We start from the raw sequence: 24411 nt of genomic DNA on the forward strand, positions 1-24411 counted from the left end.
TAGCTTGCCTGATGGGAAACTTGTAAAAATTCTGAAGAATTCAGATTTTACGTCAGTCTAGTATTGCCCATTGGCATCAATGAAGTGTGAAATAGCCACAGGAGCAGATATAATATAACATTGTACTCAATCCTGATAGATTATCGTTTGAAGTGACAGCTTAAATTCATTCCAATTATCATTTTACAAAGATGCATAGAAACATAGAAACTAGGAGTAGGCCATTGAACCCTTTGAACCTGCTCCAGTATTCTTTATGATCGTCTCTGATCGTTGCACTCAATATCCTGATTCCGCCCTCTCCCGTATCCCTTGATTCCTTTAGCAACAAAAACTATATCTATGTCCTTCTTGAAAACAAATAAAGCTTTGGCCTCAATCACTTTCTGTGATAGGTAATTCTGCAAGTTCATTTGGCAGTTTAAAGATCAGAGGTGATCCATGTCAGAAAGACAAATGCATCACTTAGATCTTTAACCCTTTTCGGCAAAATAAATCTCAATCAGCAGACAGCCAACAGAAGCTGGTTTTAATTATTACTGTGTTAGGCATAGTTACAAATTAATGAGGAAGTTACAAAATCGATTTTCTTAATTAATTGAAACACTATGCTCTTTCGGACCTTTTGTAACTTATGGTCAATGATCTGAAGACAAAGTTAAAATCGGGGTTGTCAGCCATCCACCAATGAATGTTGGTATAAGTCGCACCTTTGGAAACATTGACAGATAAGAGCAGAGAATGTAGGGAGACGGGCCGCTTACTTGCGGAACGCTTCAGAGAACACCTCTGGGACGCCCGGACCAACCAACCCAACCACCCCGTGGCTCAACATTTTAACTCTCCCTCCCACTCCACCGAGGACATGCAGGTCCTTGGACTCTTCCACCGGCAGAACATAACAACACGACGGCTGGAGGAGGAGCGCCTCATCTTCCGCCTGGGAACCCTCCAACCACAAGGAATGAACTCAGATTTCTCCAGTTTCCTCATTTCCCCTCCCCCCACCTTGGCTCAGTCGGTTCCTTCAACTCAGCACTGCCCTCCTAACCTGCAATCTTCTTTCTGACCTCTCCGCCCCCACCCCACTCCGGCCTATCACCCTCACCTTGACCTTCTTCCACCTATCACATCTCCATCGCCCCTCCCCCAAGTCCCTCCTCCCTACCTTTTATCTTAGCCTGCTTGGCACACTCTCCTCATTCCTGATGAAGGGCTTATGCCCGAAACGTCGAATTTCCTATTCCTTGGATGCTGTCTAACCTGCTGTGCTTTAACCAGCAACACATTTTCAGATAAGAGCAGAGAGTAAACATCAGGTGCAAATGCTGGTTTATGTGCAAATTGAATGATTTACCATCCATGGCGAAAATCAAGGTTACTACCTAAGTAGTAAAATTAAATTTGCTTTATGCAAGTATTTTCATTTAAGTAAAGTGACATTAGATTACACTGATATATTTGAAGTTGGTGTTTGCATCAAACATAGAGATACCCAACACAGAGAGAGGTTATTGGCAACCCTATGTCTATTAGAGAGATAGAGTCATTGACAGTGCAACATAGAAACACACCCTTCAGTCCAACGCATCCATGTTGACCAAATGCCCTAAATTAATCTAGTCCTATTTCCCAGCGTTTGGCCCATATCCCTTTAAACTCTTTCTATTCTTATGCCCATACACATGCATTTTAAATGTTGTAATTGTACCAGCCTCCACCACTTTGTCAGGTAACTCATTCCATACACGCACTACCCTCATGCCCGTTGGGTCCCTTTCCAACTTTCCTCTCTCATCATAAACCTACACCTTGATTCCCCTACCTTTGGAAAAAAGACCTTGATTATTCACTCAACCCTTGCCTCTCATGATTTTATAAACCCTGGCTCTTTGAAAGAGATATCCAATAGGTTCCATGCCTCCTGTTCTTTCCCACAGTCCTGCACATTTTTTTTTCAAGTATTTATCTGATTCCCTTCCACTTTTCATGTATAGCTCCAAGATCATTGCATGACTCTTGAAAAACAATCCACCTCCTTATTGATTGGGAACTGGTGAGCTTGAGAGTCTGAAAGAGTAATTTCTTTATCTTGAATTCTGTTTTTTTCTTTAGCAATTAACTAAACATTGCTGTCTCAGTTACGAGAAGTTAAGTTTTATTCTAGGCTTGATTTAGGATTTTGTAAACTCTAAGAGAAGCTGTATCTAGCTGATTATTGGCTGTTTTATTTTTTTGAAACTTGAGTCAATTGTTTCTATAAAGTGTAAATGGACCCCCCTCAGATATGCCTTTGTTCGAATGGAAGTTGATAAGTCAGTGTTTCAAGGAGTTTTTTTTAAATCTAAACTTTAGTTTTTCCTTTAATTTAGCAATTAAGTAGACCTTACAGTTTAGGCTTAAAAAAGAGTTCAGTTTTATTGCAGCTTTAATTCAGGGATTTACAAGCTCTGAGAGAAGCAATGGCTGGGTAATTAGTGGCTGGTTTATTCCATTTTTAAACTTCAGCCAGCTATTTTCAGGAAGTATAGAGTCCACTCTCAGTGTTGCTTTGTCTGCACTGAATGCTGCTTCACTTGTTTGTGTGTACAGTGGGAATATTATAACCCCATCACATCTCAGAAAGAAATCTAGATTGATTGTTCACAGTTTACCTTTTTGTGATCAACGTGATAATTTTTCACTAACACACAAGTCTACAGATTTGATTTTAACAATAAAGCACTTGTTGTTGCACAAAAATCACAATAATAAATAAAACATATCAAACTATTTACATGTAATACATTTTAAAAATTACAGTCACACTGCAAAAATTCATCGATTCATCATCACCATCTCTTCAAAGTTAATCAAAATGAAAAGAGAAATTTTCCTTCTGTCAAACAGAACTGTTTTATTCCCCCTCAGTTCTGGTCCTGTGAGCTGTGAAGCCTTTATCTTGAATTCTCACACCAATGAAAGCTTAGACTTACTCAGATGTGAATAATCAATGCAGATTTCGAGCTGAACACTTATTTCATTTACATAACCTCTCAGTTAAAATTGTCTCAACTTCAAATAAGCAACCCACATTATTATTTTACCAATCCTTCCTGCATGTTTAGTACATGTGCAATGAACAGAAGACCACAATAAGACAGGTAATTAAAAACCCAGCAATGTAAACTTACGTATTGAATGTTAATAATAAATCAGCTTCCACTGTACTTTCAGGCCGTGCATTAAAGTTCACTAGAAAAAGCATTTAAGAGATGAAAAGCAAATTAATGAGTATTTGCCTTTTTACATTTTTTAAACTTATTGTATCATGGTAAACATAATGCTGCCAAGTTTAATACAAGGGGACTCTCCTGAGATCTGAATGATAGAGGCTCTGTAGTGCAAAGGGAATGTCCCTAACTCGAGGTAAACTCTGGGTTACAGTCCCATCTCAGGACTTGATTACTAAAGAAGGTGTTAGGGGAGTCTAGCCTGGCAGGTTGATTGTCAACTTGCAAAACTTGCCTTAGGGAGCAGGAAAGTTTCATAATCAGCCAGAACCATGTGTTAGCTAAAGGTTACTCCCATATTAAAAGACTTCAAATGCAATCACTAGCCATGGTCTCTTTAGTAAATATCCTAACTACTTCAAGTGACTGCAAGAGAGAGATATTTGGATAACTTCAACCTTTTCATTTCAGGATTTTAAAAACATCCATAGAATCATCAGGTAATCATGATTGAATTCTGTGTAAGTGGTCCAATGTCATGTATATTGGTGGAACAGACTATTTTCCTAGACTCACCTCATGCTGTTCCATAATATCCATCTTTTAAACTCGAATAATAGTCAAATTGTTTGGACTACTTTTTAAGTTTAAATTTATGGGGAAAACTATTACTTGGATGCTATTTTTGATAGCCTGAAATTCATGCCTGTCAGAATTCAAACCTTATCATTAGAAGAAGACCAGTTGATACCTAAACAAATAAAGAAAGAAAGAAACACAATGAATTCTGGTTCATTCTGAAAACCCAAAGTGGAGCACAACAGCTAGCAGACTGGAAGACCCAGAGTGGAGCAGGATGCGGCACACTGACTCATAAAGGTTGATCCATTATCTGTGAAGAACTAGACATCACAAGATACATGGAAAACTCCAGAAGTTTTGGCCAAAAATAGGGGGTCGGCTTTTACATGAGATTGACTATTGCTTGAGTATATCTGATATTAGCTGCGTTAAGAAGGCAATGATGTTTAAGCACATCAACATGATTCACATCTTCCAAGATGCAATCATTTATACCATGGCACTTGAGGACACAACTTCCATAATATATTCACCAGAAAGATATCGAGAGAGTGTGAATTGCTTTTGACACTAATTGTTGCTTGCGCTTGATTGTTAACTTCAGAAGTTATTGGAAGAAAACAGTTCCAGATGGCAAGCAATCCAAAATGCCTCTTTTGAGTCAATGGTTAGACATTGAGTTGTGACCTTATGGCGACAGCCCCAAAGTACAAATTATCAGGAGGCACAGTTTTAATTAGTTACTTCCTCCAAGGTATCGCTGTGTGATATTGCTAAATTAACACACAAACATCCTCTCCTGTCGTTGTGCAATTTCATATTTATATCATAAATGAGTGAAAGAACATTACTGACAGCTGTGGTTAACTTTTGACCTGTGAGGTAACTATATTTCAAGCTTTCAAAGAGTAAAATAAAGACGAAGCATTTATGTCGCAAACACCTCTACTCAGTTCTGCTTTTGTTGAGAGTGCTAATTAATTTCAGCCACGTTCAACTTTACCTTTTCCTGAGGCTAGCTGAAAAAAAATCAAACACTGAAATAAAAAGGGAAGATAAGTTGATGGGTTTTCTTCAAATACTTTCACTGTAATGGATACAGGCAAAGACCATTAGAAACAGGATTAAATGATTTGCTCCTCAGAAGAGCTGGTGCAGGCTTGACAGAATAAATGGCAATTTTCCATGTTGTGCTCTGCTATGAAAATGCTTTTTGAATGAGTTAAGCGAAATGTGTTGTTATCTCAACAACTTTCAAACAAACGTAGAAGGCAAAGTGGATCTGAGTAAGTAACAATAAGGAACACATTTGTATATGCATTTCAATTGAGCTAGACCTATCAAGGAAAGTAAAGAAGGCAGGGGCAGAGCTGATGGCCAAAAATTTAAAACGTAGGAAAGGTGCTTCTGTTATAAATCTTGTGGACAGGAGAAGATAACACGAAGGAAGGATAGTGTAGATAAGGGAGCTCTGCAAAAAGGCCAGAAGATTGATTATAGGGGATTCAATTACTGACTGCTGTGGAGTAGTAAATAGGGAACGTGACTTTTCGAGAGACTGTGCGTGGTTACGTTCTTGAATGGCCAAAAAGAAATTCTGAACTTTTTAAGAATTTAATCATCGGAGAGTTGTGGAGCGTTTAAAATCCGGGAACTAAAATAATCCAAGAAACGGGGTTAAGATTCCATAATTAAACAATGTCACAGAAGAGTCAAAGGAATTAGTCAAGCAGTGATGGTTAAGTTGTTTTCATCAGGACTGAGAGCACTCTAAAGAGCAAATGGAAAGACAAAAAGATCAAAACTCTGGTAGGAGAAAGACAACTGAACAACTTAAAAATCATAAGCAAATAAAATTCCATCAGATTCATAGAGATGTACATCACCAAAACAGACCCTTCAGTCCAACTCGTCCATGCCAACCAGATATCCTAAGTAAACCTAGTCCATTTTCCAGTAGTTGGCTCATATCCCACTAAACCATTCCTATTCATGTGCCCATCAAGCTGCTCTTCAAATGTTGTAATTGTCCCAGTCTCCACCTGTTCCTCTGGCAGTTCATTCCACACATAGAGTCATAGAGATGTACAGCACAGAAACAGACCCTTCCGTCAAAACTTTCCATGCCGACCAGATATCCCAACCCAATCCAATCCAGTCCCAGCACCCGGTCCATATCCCTCCAAACCCTTCCTATTCATATACCCATCCAAATGCCTTTTAAATGTTGCAATTGTACCAGCCTCCACCACATCCTCTGGCAGCTCATTCCATACATGTACCACCCTCTGCATGAAAAGGTTGCCCCTTAGGTCTCTTTTATATCTTTCCCCTCTCACTCTAAACTATGCCGTCTAGTTCTGGACTCCCCCACCCCAGGGAAAAGACTTTGTTTATTTATCCTATCCATACCCCTCATAATTTTGTAAACCTCGAGAAGGTCACCCCTCAACCTTTGATGCTCCAGGGAAAACAGCCCTAGTCTATTCTATCTCATATAATTCAAATCCTCCAACCCTGGCAACATCCCTGTAAATCTTTTCTGAACCCTCTCAAGTTTCACAAAATCTTTCTGATAGGAAGGAGACCAGAAGTGCATACAATACTCTAACAGTAACCTAACCAATGTCCTGTATAGACGTAATATGATCTCCCAATCCCTGTACACAATACTCTGACCAATAAAAGAAAGCATATCAAACGCCTTCTTCACTATCATATCTAACTGTGACTCAACTTTCAAGGAGCTATGACCATGCACTCCAAGGTGTCTTTGTTCAGCAACACCCCCCAGGACCTTAACATTAAGTGTGTAAGTCCTGCTAAGATTTGCTTTCCCAAAATGTAGCACCTCACGTTTATCTGAATTAAACTTCATCTGCCACTTCTCAGCCCATTGGCCCATCTGGTCCATATCCTGTTGTAATCTGAGGTAACCCGCTTCGCTGTCGACTACACTTCTAATTTTGGTGTCATCTGCAAACTTACTAACTGTACCTCTTATGCTCACATCCAAATCATTTATATAAATGATGAAAAGTAGTGGACCCAGCACTGATCCTTGTGGCCCTCCACTAGTCACAGGCCTCCAGACTGAAAAACAACCATCCACCACCATCCTCTGTCTTCTACCTTCGAGCCAGTTCTGTAGGCAAATGACAAGTTCTCCCTGTATTCCATGAGATCTAACCTTCCTCACCAGTGTCCCATGGGGAACCTTGTCAAATGCCTTACTGAAGTCCATATAGATCAAATTAACACTCAGCAATCCTCTTTGTTACTTCTTCAAATAACTCAATCAAGTTTGTGAGACATGATTTCCCATGCACAAAGCCATGTTGATTATCCCTAATCAGTCCTTGCCTTTCCAAATACATGTATATCATGTCCTCAGGATTCCCTCCAACAACTTGTCCAACACAGAATTCAGGCTCACTGGTCTATAGTTCCTTGTCCTTACCACCTTTCTTTAACAGTGGCACCACGTTAGCCAACCTCCAGTCTTCAGGCACCTCACCCGTGACTATCAATGATACAAATATTTCAGTCACAGGCCCAGCAAACACTTCTCTAGCCTCCCACAGAGTTCGAGGGATTTATCCACCCTAATGTGTTTCAAGACATCCAGCACTTCCTCCTCTGTAATACGGACATTTTTCAAGATGTCACTATTTCCCTACATTCTATATCTCCCATGTCCTTTTCCACAGTAAATACTGATGCAAAATACTCATTTAGTATCTCCCTCATTTTCTGTGGCTCCACATAAAGGCTGCCTTGCTGATCTTTGAGGGGCCCTATTCTCTCCCTAGTTATTCTTTTGTCCTTTGGATTCTCCTTACCTCTATTTGCCAAAGCTATCTCATGTCCCCTTTTTGCCTTTCTGATTTCCCTCTTAAGTATACTCCTACTGCCTTTATCCTCTTCGAGGGATTGACTCAATCTATCCTGTGCATCATCATCTGAATGAAAAAGTTGCCCTTGAGGTCCCGTTTAAGTCTTTCCCCTCTCTCATTCAACCTATGCCCTCTAGTTTTGGACTCCTCTACCCTGGAAAAAAAAATATACCGTGACTACCCACTTTATTTATGTCCCTCATGATTTTATAAACCTAAATAAGGTCACCCCTCAACCAGAGAAAATAGACCCAACCTATTTGCTTGTCCCCATTGTTCAAGCTTTCCAACCCTGGCAACATCCTTATAAATCTTTTCTGAACCCTTTCAAGTTTCACAACATCTTTCCTACAGCAGGGAAACCAGAATTGAATGCAGTGTTCCAAAAGTGGTCTAACCAATGTCCTGAATAGCTGTAACATCCCAGTTCCTATACTCAATGCACTGACAAATAAAGATAAGTGTACAAAATGCCGTCTTCACTATCATGTCTACCTATGACTTGAAAGCCAGTCAAAGATTAAATGTCTGAGTTCATAAGCATCATGTACCTTATTTATGGGTTCAGAACCCAATTGTCATTATAGAACATGATCACACAGCCAAAAAGAAAATGATCATCAAAAGATTAAAGCAAAGAAAGAAAAATATCTAAAAAAAAGCCAACGTCAAAAGAAGTGAGTTTGTTTTCTCCTTTGATTTCCTTTTTGTCTTTTTCTACACTTTTCTCCTCTTGGTTTCAGCAAGGGTCTTCACTTAGAATTGCAAAGGTGGTGTATACTAGCGTGACAGGCAGGAGACTATAACCACATAGGGACAGGAATCTCTGTGAGCTTTCTGTTAAATCTAAATGGCTTAGTGAGCATGAACTGGCCAGTGGAAATACAGGCTCAGTTGTGGTTGTAATGATGACAAAGCTGTCAGTATTCACCGTCATTACAGCAGTGAAAACTGACAGAAACCTCTGATGTTGGCAGGTCCATTGTCAAATGCAGGACTTCAGTGGTTGCTGTCAATGATTCCCTGCTCCTCCAAGCTGTGCAATGTCGAAGTTCCTCAAGATGAAATCTTTAGATCACCGGAAACGTCCGTGCTACAGCAACTTTGAAAAATGTTGCACCTTTGAAGTGAAGTCTAACTGAGTTTCCAATGGAGTGCTAACTTCACACTTACTGCTTAACAACTTCGTTGAACCTGAACATCTAATTTATATCTACATTGAAGATAGGATTGAGATGATAGGGTCAGCTCCTCTTTTGCCACCTCTGTCTTCAGTCAGTTAAGTTGTACTTTTAAAGGAAGAAGTGTTTTAATCCTGGGATTATATAACTGTCCAGAGGTAATTGACAGGTTTTCTTTAAAGATTTAAAAAGATAAATTTTATTTGTTCAATTCCTGATTGTGTTCTTAACTACACTCAGTCCTGCACACATATATACACACAGACAAGGGAAGAAATTATGTTTACCAAGTTTGCCATGCATTTTGCTTTTAACATTCCTCTGTCACTCTTGATTTTTCCCCTGAATTGTACTCTTAAAATATTGTAGGCCCCAGATTTACATTTTCTATAGAAGAAGAATCCAGCAGCTTTGAAAAATGGATTTATTGTAATTCGTTATCAATTGTGGCAGAATCACTTATTCCATTAGGTGTTAAGGTACAATCGAAACCTTATAATGTTTTGGCTCCTCAGGCAAAGAGGTAAGGCTAGGCTTACTTCTCTGTCCACTGAAAGTTCTCAGTCAGTATCTTATCTTTTGCTGGTCTGGATCATTTTTTGATCCAAAAAATGCACCTTATTAGTTGTCCTTCTGCTAAACCTGTACATTTCTATCCTGTGATCAGAATGAGTCTGTCCAATGCGCTCTCAAATGATTTCTGACATCTAAGCCATTGTCGAAAAGGGTCCAAGTTTTACCCGTTCACATGTAATCATGGTAGAAAAGGGTTTTGTCACAACTATACTCTAGAAATTCCCTCCAAAGCTTAAAAACCAGCAAGCAGTATAGTTAAAAAAAGTTTATTTAATTATTTGGAGAAGGGTGACCGGTAACCATAGGAAAAGCCTGCTGCGTTTTAACAACTGCTTAAATATATATCCTGAAATTAAATTTGATTCTTAATGACATGAATGGTTAGCTGATTTATGCAGTTCCATCTCTCTATTCTGTTCTAAATTAATGCCCAAATTTTAAAAAAAGTTTTTAATATCATTTGTGAAAGTATGTTTTGTTTATGACACCTTGACTTTCAAGTGTTTCAATCACAAGTGTCGATGCCAATCTACATTTTATTCGACATAATAATGATCAAATAAAGGATTTTTAGTCCTTTCGTGTCCAGGTTTTTCTCTCTGAGAAACTTTTGTCTTTATAATTTCATTGGATGTGGGGTCCACTGGTAAGTCCAGCATTTGGTGCCCATCCCTAATTGCCCTTAAGTTAATTGGCCTGGCATTTCAGAGGCACTTCAAAGTTAATCACATTGCATTGGATTCACATGTTGGTCATGCCTCAGACAACAGATTTCCTTCCCTAACGAACCCTTAGTGATCAAAATGGGTTTTTACAGCAATCAATCTCCATTTCATGCTCACCATTACTGAGACGAGATTTCAATTACAGAATTATCAATTGACTTTGATTAGTTCATTAGTTGCTATGGTGCGATTTAAAACCATGCCCCAGACATGAATTGGCCTGGATTACTAATATGACTATGCCATTTGGGGAGGTGATGGCCTCGTGGTATTACCATTACTGGACTATTAATGCAAAGATCCAGGTAATGTTCTGGGGACCTGGGTTTGAATCCTGACCATGGCAGATGGTGGAAATTGAATTCAACAAAAAATCTGGATTTAAGAGTCAATGATGATCGTGAATCCATTGCTGATTTTCAGAAAAACCCATCTGGTTTTTAAATGCCATTTATGGAAGGAAACTGCCATCCTTACTGGTCTGAAAATGTGTTGCTGGAAAAGCGCAGCAGGTCAGGCAGCATCCAAGGAGCAGGAGAATCGACGTTTCGTGCATGAGCCCTTCTTCAGGAATGAGGAAAGGGCTTATGCCTGAAACGTCAATTCTCCTGCTCCCTGGATGCTGCCTGACCTGCTGCGCTTTTCCAGCAAGACATTTTCAGCTCTGATCTCCAGTATCAGCAGTCCTCACTTTCTCCTTACTGGTCTGGCCTACATGTGACTCCAGCCCACAGCAATGTGGTCAACTGTTAACTGCCCCCTAGCAATTAGGGAAGGGTAATAAATGCTAGCCTAGTCAGCAACACTCTCATCCCATGAATGAATAAAAGGATTGACTCTGCAAGAACTTACTGCACAATCCTCTGACCTTTAATTGTTAGCAAATTATTTTCAGTAACGTTTAATTTCTTGTCATATTGAGTCAGGTAGGCTCTACAACTGGAGCACAAACTCCAAACATTCCACACTAGAAGGTAACTTTATCGAGTCTATGGTCTTAATTGCAGTAATTAGTCTAATTGAGGTGATGATAACTTGACTGTTGCCATTGAAGCCCTAACATTCTGGTATCATATTATAAAATACATTTATCGTTGTGCTTTGTTGTAGCAAATCAATGGCCATGAGTTAAGAAACGTTTTCATGTCATGACAACATATGTTCAACTGTTTATGATTCATTACCATACAGCCAGAATTAAACAGGAGTTGGCGCTTCTTTTTAGGAACTATCATCGGGCGCACAGTTTATCCTTTGCAGGGTTACAAAATGTGTGAGAGGTGGCCAATTACTGTAATGATTTTTTTTTCCAGAAATGTTGATTAGTATTTTCATGAAGAAGATGATAAATGGAAAAGACTGGGCAGAGCTCTGAAGAAATCTATCATGCTCCCATTCCAGCTGCTAAGAACATAAGAAGATATAAAAAATAATGAGCAGGGGTGCACCATATGGTGCCATGAGTCTGCTCCACAGTTTAATATGACCACATCATTCCACTTTCTCTCTATCCCTCTAGCTTTCTTTCTCTGTCCGTCTGTCGCTCCATAACCCTCAACACCTTTTGTATCTGAACATCTATTGATGTAGCTGAACATGCTCAATGACAAAACATGAACAACCCTCAAGAGTAGAAAATTCCAAAGATCTAGAATCCACTATTCATAAGTCATAGTAATCTGTCCATAACTGTCCATAACATCCTGCAACAACATGCATCTGTGGCATAAAGGAAAATATTTGACACATTTGAAAGGTTGGCTATCACATATGTTTGTTCAATTATCATTAAAAAGTGGGAACAAGTAATGTTAAAGTATTATTTATTAATGATCCTGATGTCAAATAGCATTAATGTAAAGGAAAGTTGCATGGGAGCAATAACTATTGGCTAATTTTCTTCTCGTTGTATTGCATCCCTAAAGTAGGATATATATTTGAGAGGTCTGCAGTCCAATCCTCAGTAGTATAGTGGTTAGTATCCTCGTCTGTCATGTGGGAGACCGGGGTTCAATTCCCCGCCGGGGAGTCTGCGGCATTTTGAGAGGCACGCTCCATATCTCAATGCAGGAGTGCCCAATTCAAGTCCCGTTTGCTCCAAAGGCGTGCATTCACGTGTCCGAGCGGCCTGCTCTTGCCAACAAACAAAACATGTCATAGTCTCAATTCTGCTTCTGCAGACCTCATTTTTTACCCCTATATATTTGAGAGGGATGAAATTAGAGGGCTGCAAAGATAGGAGCGGAGAGTGCGACTAGCTGGATAGTTTCTGTAGACACAATGGATCAAGTGGCCTCCTTTATACTGTAAGTGCTATGAAATATGATGTATGAAAATGTATCCAACTGCCACCGACTTATAATTTGTAGCTCATTGGACAGAATGTATCTAATTAACCATTCACAACTTGGTGGAGCTCATTTTCAAGAGGTTGATGATGCAGTGGGGATCAATAGAGAGAGACAATGTTGACTTGAAGGTTACTTGTTCAAAATTATGAAGAGGATTACAGAACTGAAGTTATTTTCATTGGAGCAAGATAGACTTATTGGAACACATGGTCCAAGTCTTTAAAGTGCTAAACATAATAAATAATTGTGATACTCAGAGATTAACTAATTACAAAATAAGAGGATAAAATAGAGGTTAAAAAGTTCTGATAAATGGGAATAGAATAATTAGGTGGTGGTTTTGACAGCACAGACTCAATGAGCAGAAGGACCTTTTTTGTGCTATAGACATTTCTGACTATTTTATCTAACTGGCAACCAGCTAATTTTCCAGCATTCCCAACGCAAAGTCTCTTTAGAACTAACAAATTGAAAACTCGAGCAACAACTTGCATTTATGTAGCATTTTTTACATGGTGAAATATTCCAATGCTTGTCCCAGGACAGTCGTTCGATTAAATTTGACTCTGAGCCACAGGAAGAAATATTGGCAGAGATAGGCAAAATGTTGATCAAAGGGGCAATTAGTAAACTGTGTTTTAAAGGAGGAAGGAGAGATAGAGTGATCGGGGCAGAAATTCTGTAGCTTACAGTGAAGGCAACTTATAGCTATCAGTTACTGATCAACAAAATTGGAGATGCACCATAGGTGTGAATGAGAAGAGTGCAGAACTTTCAGAGGATTGTGATGCTGGAGGAAGTAATGAAGATGGGGAGTTGGTGGATAAGGTCACGTAGGGGTGAGAAACAAGAATGGGAAGTTTGAGATCAACATTGCTGCAAGTATAAATTTCCCTCAATTTTCTGCATTGAAAATGGATAGATAGAAAATAATGATGATCACATGTTTAAGTTTGCAATATCCCCTCTCAGCTGGTAAAGTCCCCTGCCAGACAGATACACTTTTATTAAAATTTAATACAAGTTTCCCTTGCTATGGCTTATCATTTTACAGAATAGGCTCCCATCAAAAATAATTGAAATTATGTTGAATAATTCCCTTTAACTGTGCTGGATGAACATCTCATTAAGAATAGGATTAAAGGATAGCTCTGTATATTCTAGAATGATTGACTGTTTTGTGGAACACTATGACTCTGAGCTTATCACTTTTCTTAACTAAAATGAACTTCTTCAACATTAGCACTTTTCAACAAATGGATCCATTTTCAATGATTATCTTTCTGAAACTAAATTGCTTTAGGCTAAATTAAAAATAATACATAAATCTTGAAGAAATACTGTCCAGTCACAATGGCTGTCTTATCCCTGACCTTTTCACACAACTATCCTGCTGTAATTTATGAATGCACCTCTGGCAGTTTTGTTACATTCAGATTCTTTTCATCCAAGTGAACTTTCTATCTTGAACTGTAGATCACTATGATGCATGTAAATGACAAATCAAAGTAGCACAGCAGGCCTTCCGAAGAAAGTATTTCTCTCCAGTATTTTCTCTACATTATCCAAGTTTCCCAGGCATCATCTTCATTGGAATACTCGATGGCCACTTTGGACGGTCTTGGGCCAGTGATTTCCAGGTGTCTGTGGGAATGCTGCACTTCGCCAGTGAGGCCTGGGTATCACTGAAGCACTTCCTCTGTCCACTTGGGGCTTGCCTGTCATTTTGGAGTAGAGTACCTGCTTGGGGAATCTTGTGTTGTTCATGAGGGCAATGTGCCCAGCCCATCCTAGTCGATCAAGAGTGGTCAGTGGGGTCAATGCTGGGGATGTTGGCTTGGTCAAGGATGCTGGTGTTGGTGCATCTTGGTGGGACTACTCCACCACCTTGAGGTTCCTGCTTTAGACAGTCCACATCTCAGAGGCATATAGGAGGGTGGGAAACCCCCACAACTCTGTATACCATGATCTTGTTATCCTAGAACACCATTTGCCACACACGATCAAAGCTATGGAAGTGATAATGGATCTCTTCATTGATAACTGCTTTGGCCAACAGGACATTCCTGAGGTATTGGAAGAGGTCAATATTCTTTAAGGTCTTTCTGTGGACCTTGGTGATTGGTGGTTTGCTCCACAATGCCCAACCAGGTTGGTGCAGGACCTTTGTCTTGTGGATATTTAGAGTGAGGGCAATGCCCTCATATGCCTCTGTAAAGGTGCTTACGGTAGTTTGGAGTACATCATGTGAGGTTACATATACACAAACATCATCTGTATACTGCAGTTTGTCACTGTTTGGGGTGGCTTTGGTTTTGGTGTGAAAGTGGCGCAGGTTGAATAATTTCTCACAGGTTCTGTAAACTAGCTCCACTCCAGTGGGGATCTTGTCATCAGTGAGGTGAAGCATTGCAGTGCAGTAGATCAAGGACGGTGCTGGAGCAATTATGCAGCCATGCTTGACATTGACCTGAATGGGGGCAGGATTGGTGGTGGAGCTATTTAGCGTTCCCATGATTTCCACGTTGTTATGGCACAGGCGAAGGGTGACAAAGTTCAAAGTGGAGAAGGATGTTCCAGAATGCTTCCCGATTGATGGTGTCAAAGGTCATGTCCAGGGGTGGGTTCTTTTCTCTGCATTCCTCCTGTAGCTGTCGCACAGTGAAAATCACGTCCATTGTGGCCCTCCATGGCTGAAATTCTGGGAGGAGTTCCTCAGCCACAGGGAGGATACGGTTGAGGAGGACCTTGGTGATGGCGTTTCTAACGGCTGAAAGCAGGGAGATTCCTCAGTAGTTACCACATTTGGACTTGTGTCCTTGTATGGAAATACCCATAACTGTGATATCTTGGCATTCTCCCAGGATGCTCTCCTCCTTCCAGATAAGACTGACAAGGACGTGTAGCTGCAGTAGGAGCTCTTGGCCTCTGCACTTCAATGCCTCAGTGGAGATACCATCTGCTCCAGCAACCTTGTTGTTCTTGAGCTGACAGAGGGCCTTCTCTACTTGGTGCAAGGATGGGGGCGTTACTGAGCTTGAGGTATGTAGTGTGCTGCAGAATGTATTCAAGTACGCTTGGATCGATGACAGACCCCTGACTGAGGAGATCTCTGAAGTGCTCCCTCAGTGATTTTCTATGGCTTCTTTATTTTTGATAAGGGTCACTTTGTCCTTGGCCAGCAGTGAGGTGCGGCATTGGGTGTTCGGTCCATGTTTGGTCTTGGCAGCACAGAAGAAGAAACCCTGCACGTTATGGTTGTCAGCCATTTGTTGGGCCTCCAGTGATTTCTGTACTATGCACTGATGAATTAAAGTTTTGCAAATAGGTAGTGTTAGAGTCAGTGGCTCTTTTCATAAATTCATTATTCGTAGAATGCCTACAGTGTGGAAGTAGACCATTCAACCCATCAAGTCCACACCAACCATTCGAAAAGCACCCCATCCCCCAGAGCAATTCAGCATAGTCAATCTAACTAACATGTACATCTTTAGACTGAGGAGGAAAGCACAATGCAGATGCAGGGAGAATGGGTAAACTCCACACAGACAGTCACCTGAGGCTGGAATTGAGCCCAGGTCCCTGGTGCTGTGAAGTCATAGTACTAACCACTGAGCCATCATTGCCACATTTGGTTTTGCTCAACTACTGAGGAATTAAAAATGACTAGCATTTCTAAAACAGCATTCCAAAGTGCTCAACTGCCAATGAGACATGTTTTAAAATGTGTGTTATGGGAATTATAGTGACAAAGTTATTCACACAAAGCTCCTTTTATCAGCAGCGTAATGATTATCAAATAATCTGTTTGGTTGATGTTGCTTGAAAATTCTGACCAGATAACGGAGGGATAATATCTTTTTCTAATAATACTTTGGGATTTTTTACATCCACATGCGAGAGCAGAGCAGATGGCATAGTAGCTCAGTGGTTAGCACTGCTACCTCATAACACCAGAAACCCAGGTTTGATTCCAGCCTCAGGTGACTGTTTGTGTGGAGTTTGCACATTCTCCCCACATCTGTGTGGGTTTTGTCCAGGTACTCCAGCTTCCCCCTGTTGTCCAAAGATGTGCAGGTCAGATGGGTTGCTATGCTAAATTGCCCCATGACTGTGCAGGCTAAATGTGCAGCCATGGGAAATGCAGTGATAGGGTGTGGGTCTAGGTGGGATGCACTTTGGAGGGTCAGTGTGAACTCAATGGGCCAAATGGCCTGCTCCCACACTGGAGGGACTTGAAAGACTGAGTTTTATTTTTACATCTCAGCTGAATGGAGATGCAGCAGTCCTTTTTTTTACTTCACTGAGAATGTCAGGCTAAGTTTTGTACTCTAGATTTTGTCACCATCGTCATTGACAATCATTCGCTTGTGAGTATGATTGTCTACCTAGGAAATTCCATGTCACTGGTTATGGGGTCTGTGAATCCTTATGTGGCTGATGAGCCCATTCTGAGAGCTGCTTTTCTGATCACACATTTGGTGTAACCACACACTCTGGAATTTGGAACTGTCTTTGGCCTTGGGGTCACTGGCTGGTGGGTGATGGCCTAGTGATATTATCACCAGACTATTAATCCAGACACTCAGCAAATGTTCTGAGGACCCAGATTCAAATCTTACCATATTGAGTTCAATAAAACTCTTGATTGAAGAGTCCAATGATAACCATGAAGCCATTGTCAGGAAAAACCCATCTGGCTCACTAATGGCCTAACCACCTGTTTGGGCCTGTATGTGATACCAGACCCACAGCAATGTTATTGACTCTAAATCACCGCTAAGCGATTAAAGTGAACAAGAATTCGTGGCTTAGCCAACAATTTCCATATTCCGAGATTACATAATTAAAAAGTAATTTATTTGGTTCTCAGATGTGCAATTGCTTCATACCTTAAAAAATTAACATAATTAATAATAAATTAACCTTAACTAGGATATATTATAAATATCCCCAATGTCCTTAGAGCTAGTGAGGAAATAAATCACCAGAGCTCTCAGTGCTTAGTCTTCTTTAGGATCGTATCGCACTCAGAATGTTAACTCTGTTTTTGTCTTCATAGATGCTGTCAGACTTGCTGAGTTTCTCCAGCATTTTCAGTTTTATTTCAGATTTCCAGGAACTCCAGTATTTTGCTTTTAGTTAATGAGTTGAACTTGATAAGATACAGTGAGAGATCTCACTAGGCCTCACGGAAACACTTCTCCAATAAGATTGTGACAAAGGAAAGGACATTTTGACTAACACTGATGTGGAACCAAAAAAGCAGGAATATACTTCCCAACTGAGCAATATCCTGTGCTCACTCAGATTTATTCATCTTCCATTGATCTTCCCATTCTCCCACAATACTTATCTGAGGACCAGCTCCATCTTAGTGTCCTCCTTTTGGCTACCCTGTTTAATATCATGTTAAATAACTCTCCAGCAAATACCCTTGAGGAACTCTACCATGTTAAAATTTTGCAAATGTATAATTACAAAGTATTGACAGCACGTAACAGGCTATTCAGCTGAATAAATCCAAGTCTAGGGGAGAAGGATCAAGTCTATTCTCCTCATGATCCTTCCATGGTTTTTCATCTTTTCACTTTATAATCATGTTTTTTCCTTTCCCCCACACCTGTTTATCTGGATTCCTGTTAAATATTTCTAAACTACTTGTCTTAACTACTACTTGTGGTAACAATTTTCATCACTCTTTGGGTAAAGGCTTTCATCCTGAATTTCCTATTGGAGTTATTAATAAGTATCTTATGTGTATAGTCACTTCTTCTGGTCACATCTGCAAGTGAAAATATTTTCTATACACCTATCCTATTGAACTCTTTCCATAATCTTAAAGAGAACAATCAGATATCTCCTCAATCTCTTTACTGGAAAACAGAGCCGCAGACAATTGAATCATTCTTGATAGATATAAGCATTGTAAATGCTTGTGGTTCCTTGTTCTTTGCTTCATTGCTGCTGAATAAATAGGTAAACAATATTTCCCCATGTCCTCTCGATTGCATGGTCAGGATCTCATTCTCCTCAGATCATACATTTTACTAATGTTTCCTATATCATTCCTATTTATTTGACATTTATTCTTCTCTACCTTAGCTATTGTTGTTGATTTATTCATTCATTACTGAAGCCATTCTCATTCATGTTTTCGTTTATTTAACACCATAGTCATTGCCCTTTGTGTACTTCCTTTTATATGCTCCTTGGCGTCTTCTCATCTACTTAGTTATTTGCTTTTCACGAACCCCTTGTAATAATTTCATAGTTCACTGCTTCAATCCTCCCTGCTTCTTTCATTTCAGCTGCAGTCCTTCACATTTATGCTTTTATTTCCTTGCTAATCCTAGACTCCAAACTGTAGATCACTTCAAATAATGCAAACTCACATTAGAGCGAGTTGCTGGACATTGAAATTAATATTCCTGGGGCCATGAAATTTTCAAATCATGAGCTTATCAGTGTTCTCTTTATTGAGATAAGTTCCTCAATTCTTGCTGGGAACATTATCCCTAGAAACTTAAGGTGGACACAGCTCCTCAAGCCTGTTTTATTTACATAACCCTTAATATTCTGACCTAATATAATCTTTAAAAAAAAATCACACAACACTAGGTTATAGTCCAACAGGTTTATTTGGAAGTACTAGCTTTCATAGCCACTAGCTACCTGGTGAAGGAGCAGAGCTCCAAAAGCTAGTGGTTCCAAATAAACCTGTTGGACTATAACCTGTTATTATGTGATTTTTAACTTTGTCTACTCCAGTCCAACAAGGCACCTCCTCAGCATAACTAATATAATCCTATAAATCTCAGTTCAGAAATTTTTATCATAGCCACAGCTTCCAAAGCTTTTTAGACTGATATAATTTTTTCCACGAATTCACTGTGGGAGGTGACTATTAGCATCACCCATGAATTATTACAGGAAGGTAGAGGAGGTGAATTTTCCTTGGAATAGATCATGGATCTTCTTAGAAAAATGTCATGTTCACAAAATTCGATACATCAAAAGCTCTGTGCTATGCTGCTTAGACTTTTATGTTAAACAGAAGAACACAGAAGTAGGAGCAAGAAGAGACTATTAGTTTCATTAAACATGCTCCAGGGTTCAATGAGATTAAAACTGATCTTGAACTACAGCTCCACCTTTCAGCACTATCTACGTGGATTCCCATTATTCAGTTTTGAACATGAGTAAGAATTACAAATCTTGGGGGACAGTGAGTTCCAAAGCTTCACAATTCTTTCAGTGAAGTATTTTTTCCCTCACCTCTGACTAAAATGTTGACCTTCATATTGCCAACCAACTCCCATTTCATCCCTTTCGTTTAGCTTTACCTGTTACATTCTCTGTCCTCTCTCCCCTCTCCACACCCCAGTGGGACTGCCTGTTCTTTCAAGTCTGGCGGTTAGACACACCATTGTTCTACCATCATTGCATTCCGATCACTTAATCCGAACTAGTAATACCTTTTGTCCCAGAGCACTCTACGTTCCACCACCCCCACACCCACACATCCGCCAAATATAGCATAAATGCTGCCCCTTCTACACCACTCTTCAGCTCTGATGAAGAATCATCTAGACTTGAAACATTAGCCTGCTGTCTCTCCATGGATGCTGTCTGACAAGCTGTGATCTCCAGCGTTTTTTGTTTTCAGTAGTGATTCCAGCACCTGCAGTAATTTGCTCCCACTTCCGTGATTGCAAGCCCATGCTCTAGATACACCAACCAGCGGAAACATTCTTCCACTATCTTTTTTGGCAAGTTCCCTAAAGAAGTTTAATATGATCAGTTCACATTATTCTAAATTTTAAGCAATGAAGTCTTAATCTATTCCATTTCTTTTTATCTACATAAAAAGCCTATTGCCTAAGTAGCACAATGCCAAGAGAGCTTCTTGTAAATTGTTTTACTTCAAGTAAGTTTTTCAAGTTTTTGGTGAATAATGCGTATTACAATTTATGAAAGCAATACAAGTATATTCTCTCATGTATCTGTAGGAACAGCTTCAGGATTGTTGTTTGAGGCATTTTGTTATAACACATCTTTTGTATTAGACTGCACTAATGGCATGAAGATGACAATTTAAGCAACCAATGAATACACATACTTGTCGTACAGGGTTATTCCTCCTGAGGATTTTTAAACATCCTGCTTTTATAGAACGGAGAAATATTTAAATGGATCATTATTCCATAAATTAAAAGGAAATTAATACAAGAACTAAAAGGACAGGGGTAGAAGCACATTAATGCCATCTGGTATAACACTATCTCTAAATTATAATCTGGACTAAATTACTCTGAAATACTGAAGCTTTCTATAATGGCACAAGATAGATATAGACAAGGAAAAATTTTTTTTTCTCTGGCAGACTCATCCAACGAGAATTTACATGATATTTTTGATAAGAGTGAGCAAATATTTGACCTTCTCACAAATTATACAGTACAAAGAGACCATTCAGTCCAACTGTCTATGCTGGTGTTATTTTCCAAACAAGACTCCTCTCAACTTACCTAATTTCAACCTAACATCATGACTTTTCATTTTTTTCTCATTTTGTACTTACCTTTCTCCAGTAAATACATTTCTTCTACTTGTCTCAAATCTTATATGTGGTATGAATTTCCATGTTCTAACCACCTGTTGGATAAAGAGTCTTTCCTCAATTCATTAGCAACTATCTTATATTTATAAGGCCTAGTTTTGAATAAGAAATATGATAAATGTTCTCTATGAATGTTGCTGCTATGCACAGCCAGTATTATTCCAAGTATCCTCAAGGGCTCAACATTGAGTTTAACAACTTCAGAACATGATCACACGCCTAAATGTTGGTTACCCTCCCCCCACACCCCTACATCCTGTTCCCCACCTCATGCATTGTATGGGGTACCTCCTGAACAGCCAATCCATTTTCAACTGTTCACACTTCTTGTTTGCATCCTAACTTGTACTCCTCTCTACCTTGGATTATCACCAACCACCCAGTTGTTTGCCACTCCCTTTTTTTCTCCCTCACCCTCTCTCCTTGGGCTCTGCCTTCATCTTCTTTCCTCACTTTATCCCCACTCACCTATCAACAGCATAAATGCCTTCTTTTCCCAGCTGTTGTCAGCACTGGACACAAAATGTTAAATCTGTGTTTCTCTCAACAGATGCTGCCAGACCTGCTGTGTTTCTCCAGCTTGTTTGTTTTATTTTGGATTTCCAGCATTTTTCTGTTTATTTGATGCATGTACTGTTAAATTATTTTTCACGTCTCTGCATTTGCACATTTTATCCAGGACTAAGGCCCATACAGTAGCTTCTAGACTATGGTGTTGCTGGGCAGTTTAGGTGGAACACTAATTGTGATCATACCAAGGAGGGTTAAAAATACTTTTCATGACTTATACAATACAAATCATAATATTGATATTAACTTTAGTTTAAAAATCGATTTTGGTGAACTGAATTTCATTATTCATGAATAAATAATTTTAAAATTCACTCATTCATGCTGGGCCAGCATTTATTGCCTATCCCCAGTTACCCTTGAAAAGGTGGTGGTGAGTCACATTCCTGAATCTCTGAAGTCTATGTAGTGTAGGTACAATATACAATGGTGCTGTCAGCAAGATAAGGCAAGAATTTTGATGCAACAAAGGTGAAGGAACAATGATATATTTCCAAGTTAGAATGACGAGTGGTTTGGTGGAGAATTTGCAGGTGATGGTATTCCTATGCATCCGCTGCCATTGCCCTTGTAGGGGTTCTGGATTTGCAATGATCGATCTAGTAGTGATAGGTTTGGAAGTCCCTGTTGAAGGAGCCTTGGTGACACCTTGCAGATGGTCCACACTGCTGTCACTATGTATAAATAGTGAAGGCAGTGAATCTGGAAAGTGGCAGATGGGATGTCAAATGAGCAGGCTGCTTTGCCTGTGAATGTGTCAACCTTCCTTAATGCTTTTAGAATTGACTCATTCAGGTAAAGGGACTCAGTGGCTGAATGGCTGGCTTGCAATACAGAGTGTTGATAACTGCACTGGTTCAATTCCTGTACCAGCTGATGTTATCATGAATATTCTACTTTCTCATCTTGCTCATTCTTGAGCTGTGATGACCCTCAGGTTAAACTCACCATCAGTCCCCTCACTGTAATAAGGGAGCAATACTCTAGGACTGTAGTAACATTATCTTTTATCATTCAGGCATGTGGAGAGCATTTCATTACAAGCTTGACTTGTGCCTTGTGGTTGGTGCACAGACTTTGGGATGTTATGAGATAAATGACTTGCCAAAGAATTACCAGTTTCTGATCATCTTTTGGAACCACATTATCTGTAAATCTGTTCAGTTTCCAGACAACAGTAACCCCCAAGATTTTGTTCAGAGACGCCAGTAGCATTGAATATTCTAGGGACATAATCGTACTGTCTCTTGGAGATGGTCATTGCATGGAATCTGTACAGTGGGAATCGTGTTTGCTATACATGGACATGGACTGCTTCAGTATCTGAATAGTTGGTAGCAGTATTCAACATAGTGCAAAGATGCCCTCTTCCAACTTTATAATGCAAGGAAGGTCATAGATGAAGCAGCTGGAGATTGTTGAGTCTAAGGGAGTCATACCATAACGTCCTGGAACTGAGATGACTGGCTTCAACAAACACGACCCACTTTTCTTGGTGGTAGGTATGTCCAATGTGATTGAACTTTCAGATATGAGTGGAAAATTAAATTTAACAACAAATAAATCTCAAAACTGTCTGCGATACAGTTCACATCTTTAAAAGATTTAACTTGAATATCACTTGTAGTGCAGTTAAGTGTTCCTGTTCTAAATTGTACTCCCTTTTCATGCTGAAGCCGATTAATTACAGATAATTATTCTGTGATGAGCTTCTTAATGACTGCAGCTGCCTCTGTATACCTTCAACACAGAGGGGTACACAGCTATGAAAATCTGATGTAAAAAGTTTTCATTGTGTAAATAAAAGTAAATGGAATTTCACATGTAGGTTAGTATCTCAGAACTGGATAAACTGATATTGATTAACAAGGTACACATTTTGCAGGAGAATCTTTCTTTAATGGAGCACTTATGTAAAGTAGTCAAGGGTTCAATTTATAGAGAATCATTAGTAAATCAAAATTCCTCCTTAACTGTTTTTATTAATTCAAGTTGAGCCATCTTCAAATCTTTATTCATCGACTTAACTATCTGTTTTGAGGTCCTAAAATAAATAAATGCGCAAAATGATTCAAGGCTGTTTATTGTTAAACCAACAACATAAAGAACTGAGTACAAAAATCTAATGAAAAAGCAATCAGAGCAACTCAGTTTCTGAAGAGAATAGTTGCTTTGAGAGTTTCGCGTCAGGCAAACATACTTTATGTCCCACTGGTTACTTTGAGTGATTTGTACTTCAATCCTGAACATGTTGTTTGGGACATGATGCTGCAATTTTGGCATCACATTTGTAGGGCCAGACAAAGGCATCACTGATGGTACTTCTCCAGTGTTTTGAAATACCTGCTGTAGTTTATCAACGTCTCCAAAGCATTAAGAGTGAGGAGATCACTGTTACCTGATAAACAAAAAGCTTTATCTCAGGCTTGTGGACAGTATAATCCACTTGCTGCATGTTCTACATTAACTCAGTGGATAGCCCTTTCATCACTGGGTCAGAAAGTTCTGGGTTAAAATCCTATTTAGGATACTTGAATATAATGTTTCAGTTGACAGATTTTCAGTCTATCACTGCTGGGGAAATGCAAGAATGAGTTATTAACGGTCAATATCAATAATTTGGATGCATAATATTTCCAACTTTGCTGATGAAGCAAAACTAGTTAGAAATGTGACATGTGATAAGGAAGCAAAA

Source organism: Hemiscyllium ocellatum, chromosome 6 (genome assembly GCF_020745735.1).
Source record: "Hemiscyllium ocellatum isolate sHemOce1 chromosome 6, sHemOce1.pat.X.cur, whole genome shotgun sequence".
NCBI lineage: Eukaryota > Metazoa > Chordata > Chondrichthyes > Orectolobiformes > Hemiscylliidae > Hemiscyllium > Hemiscyllium ocellatum.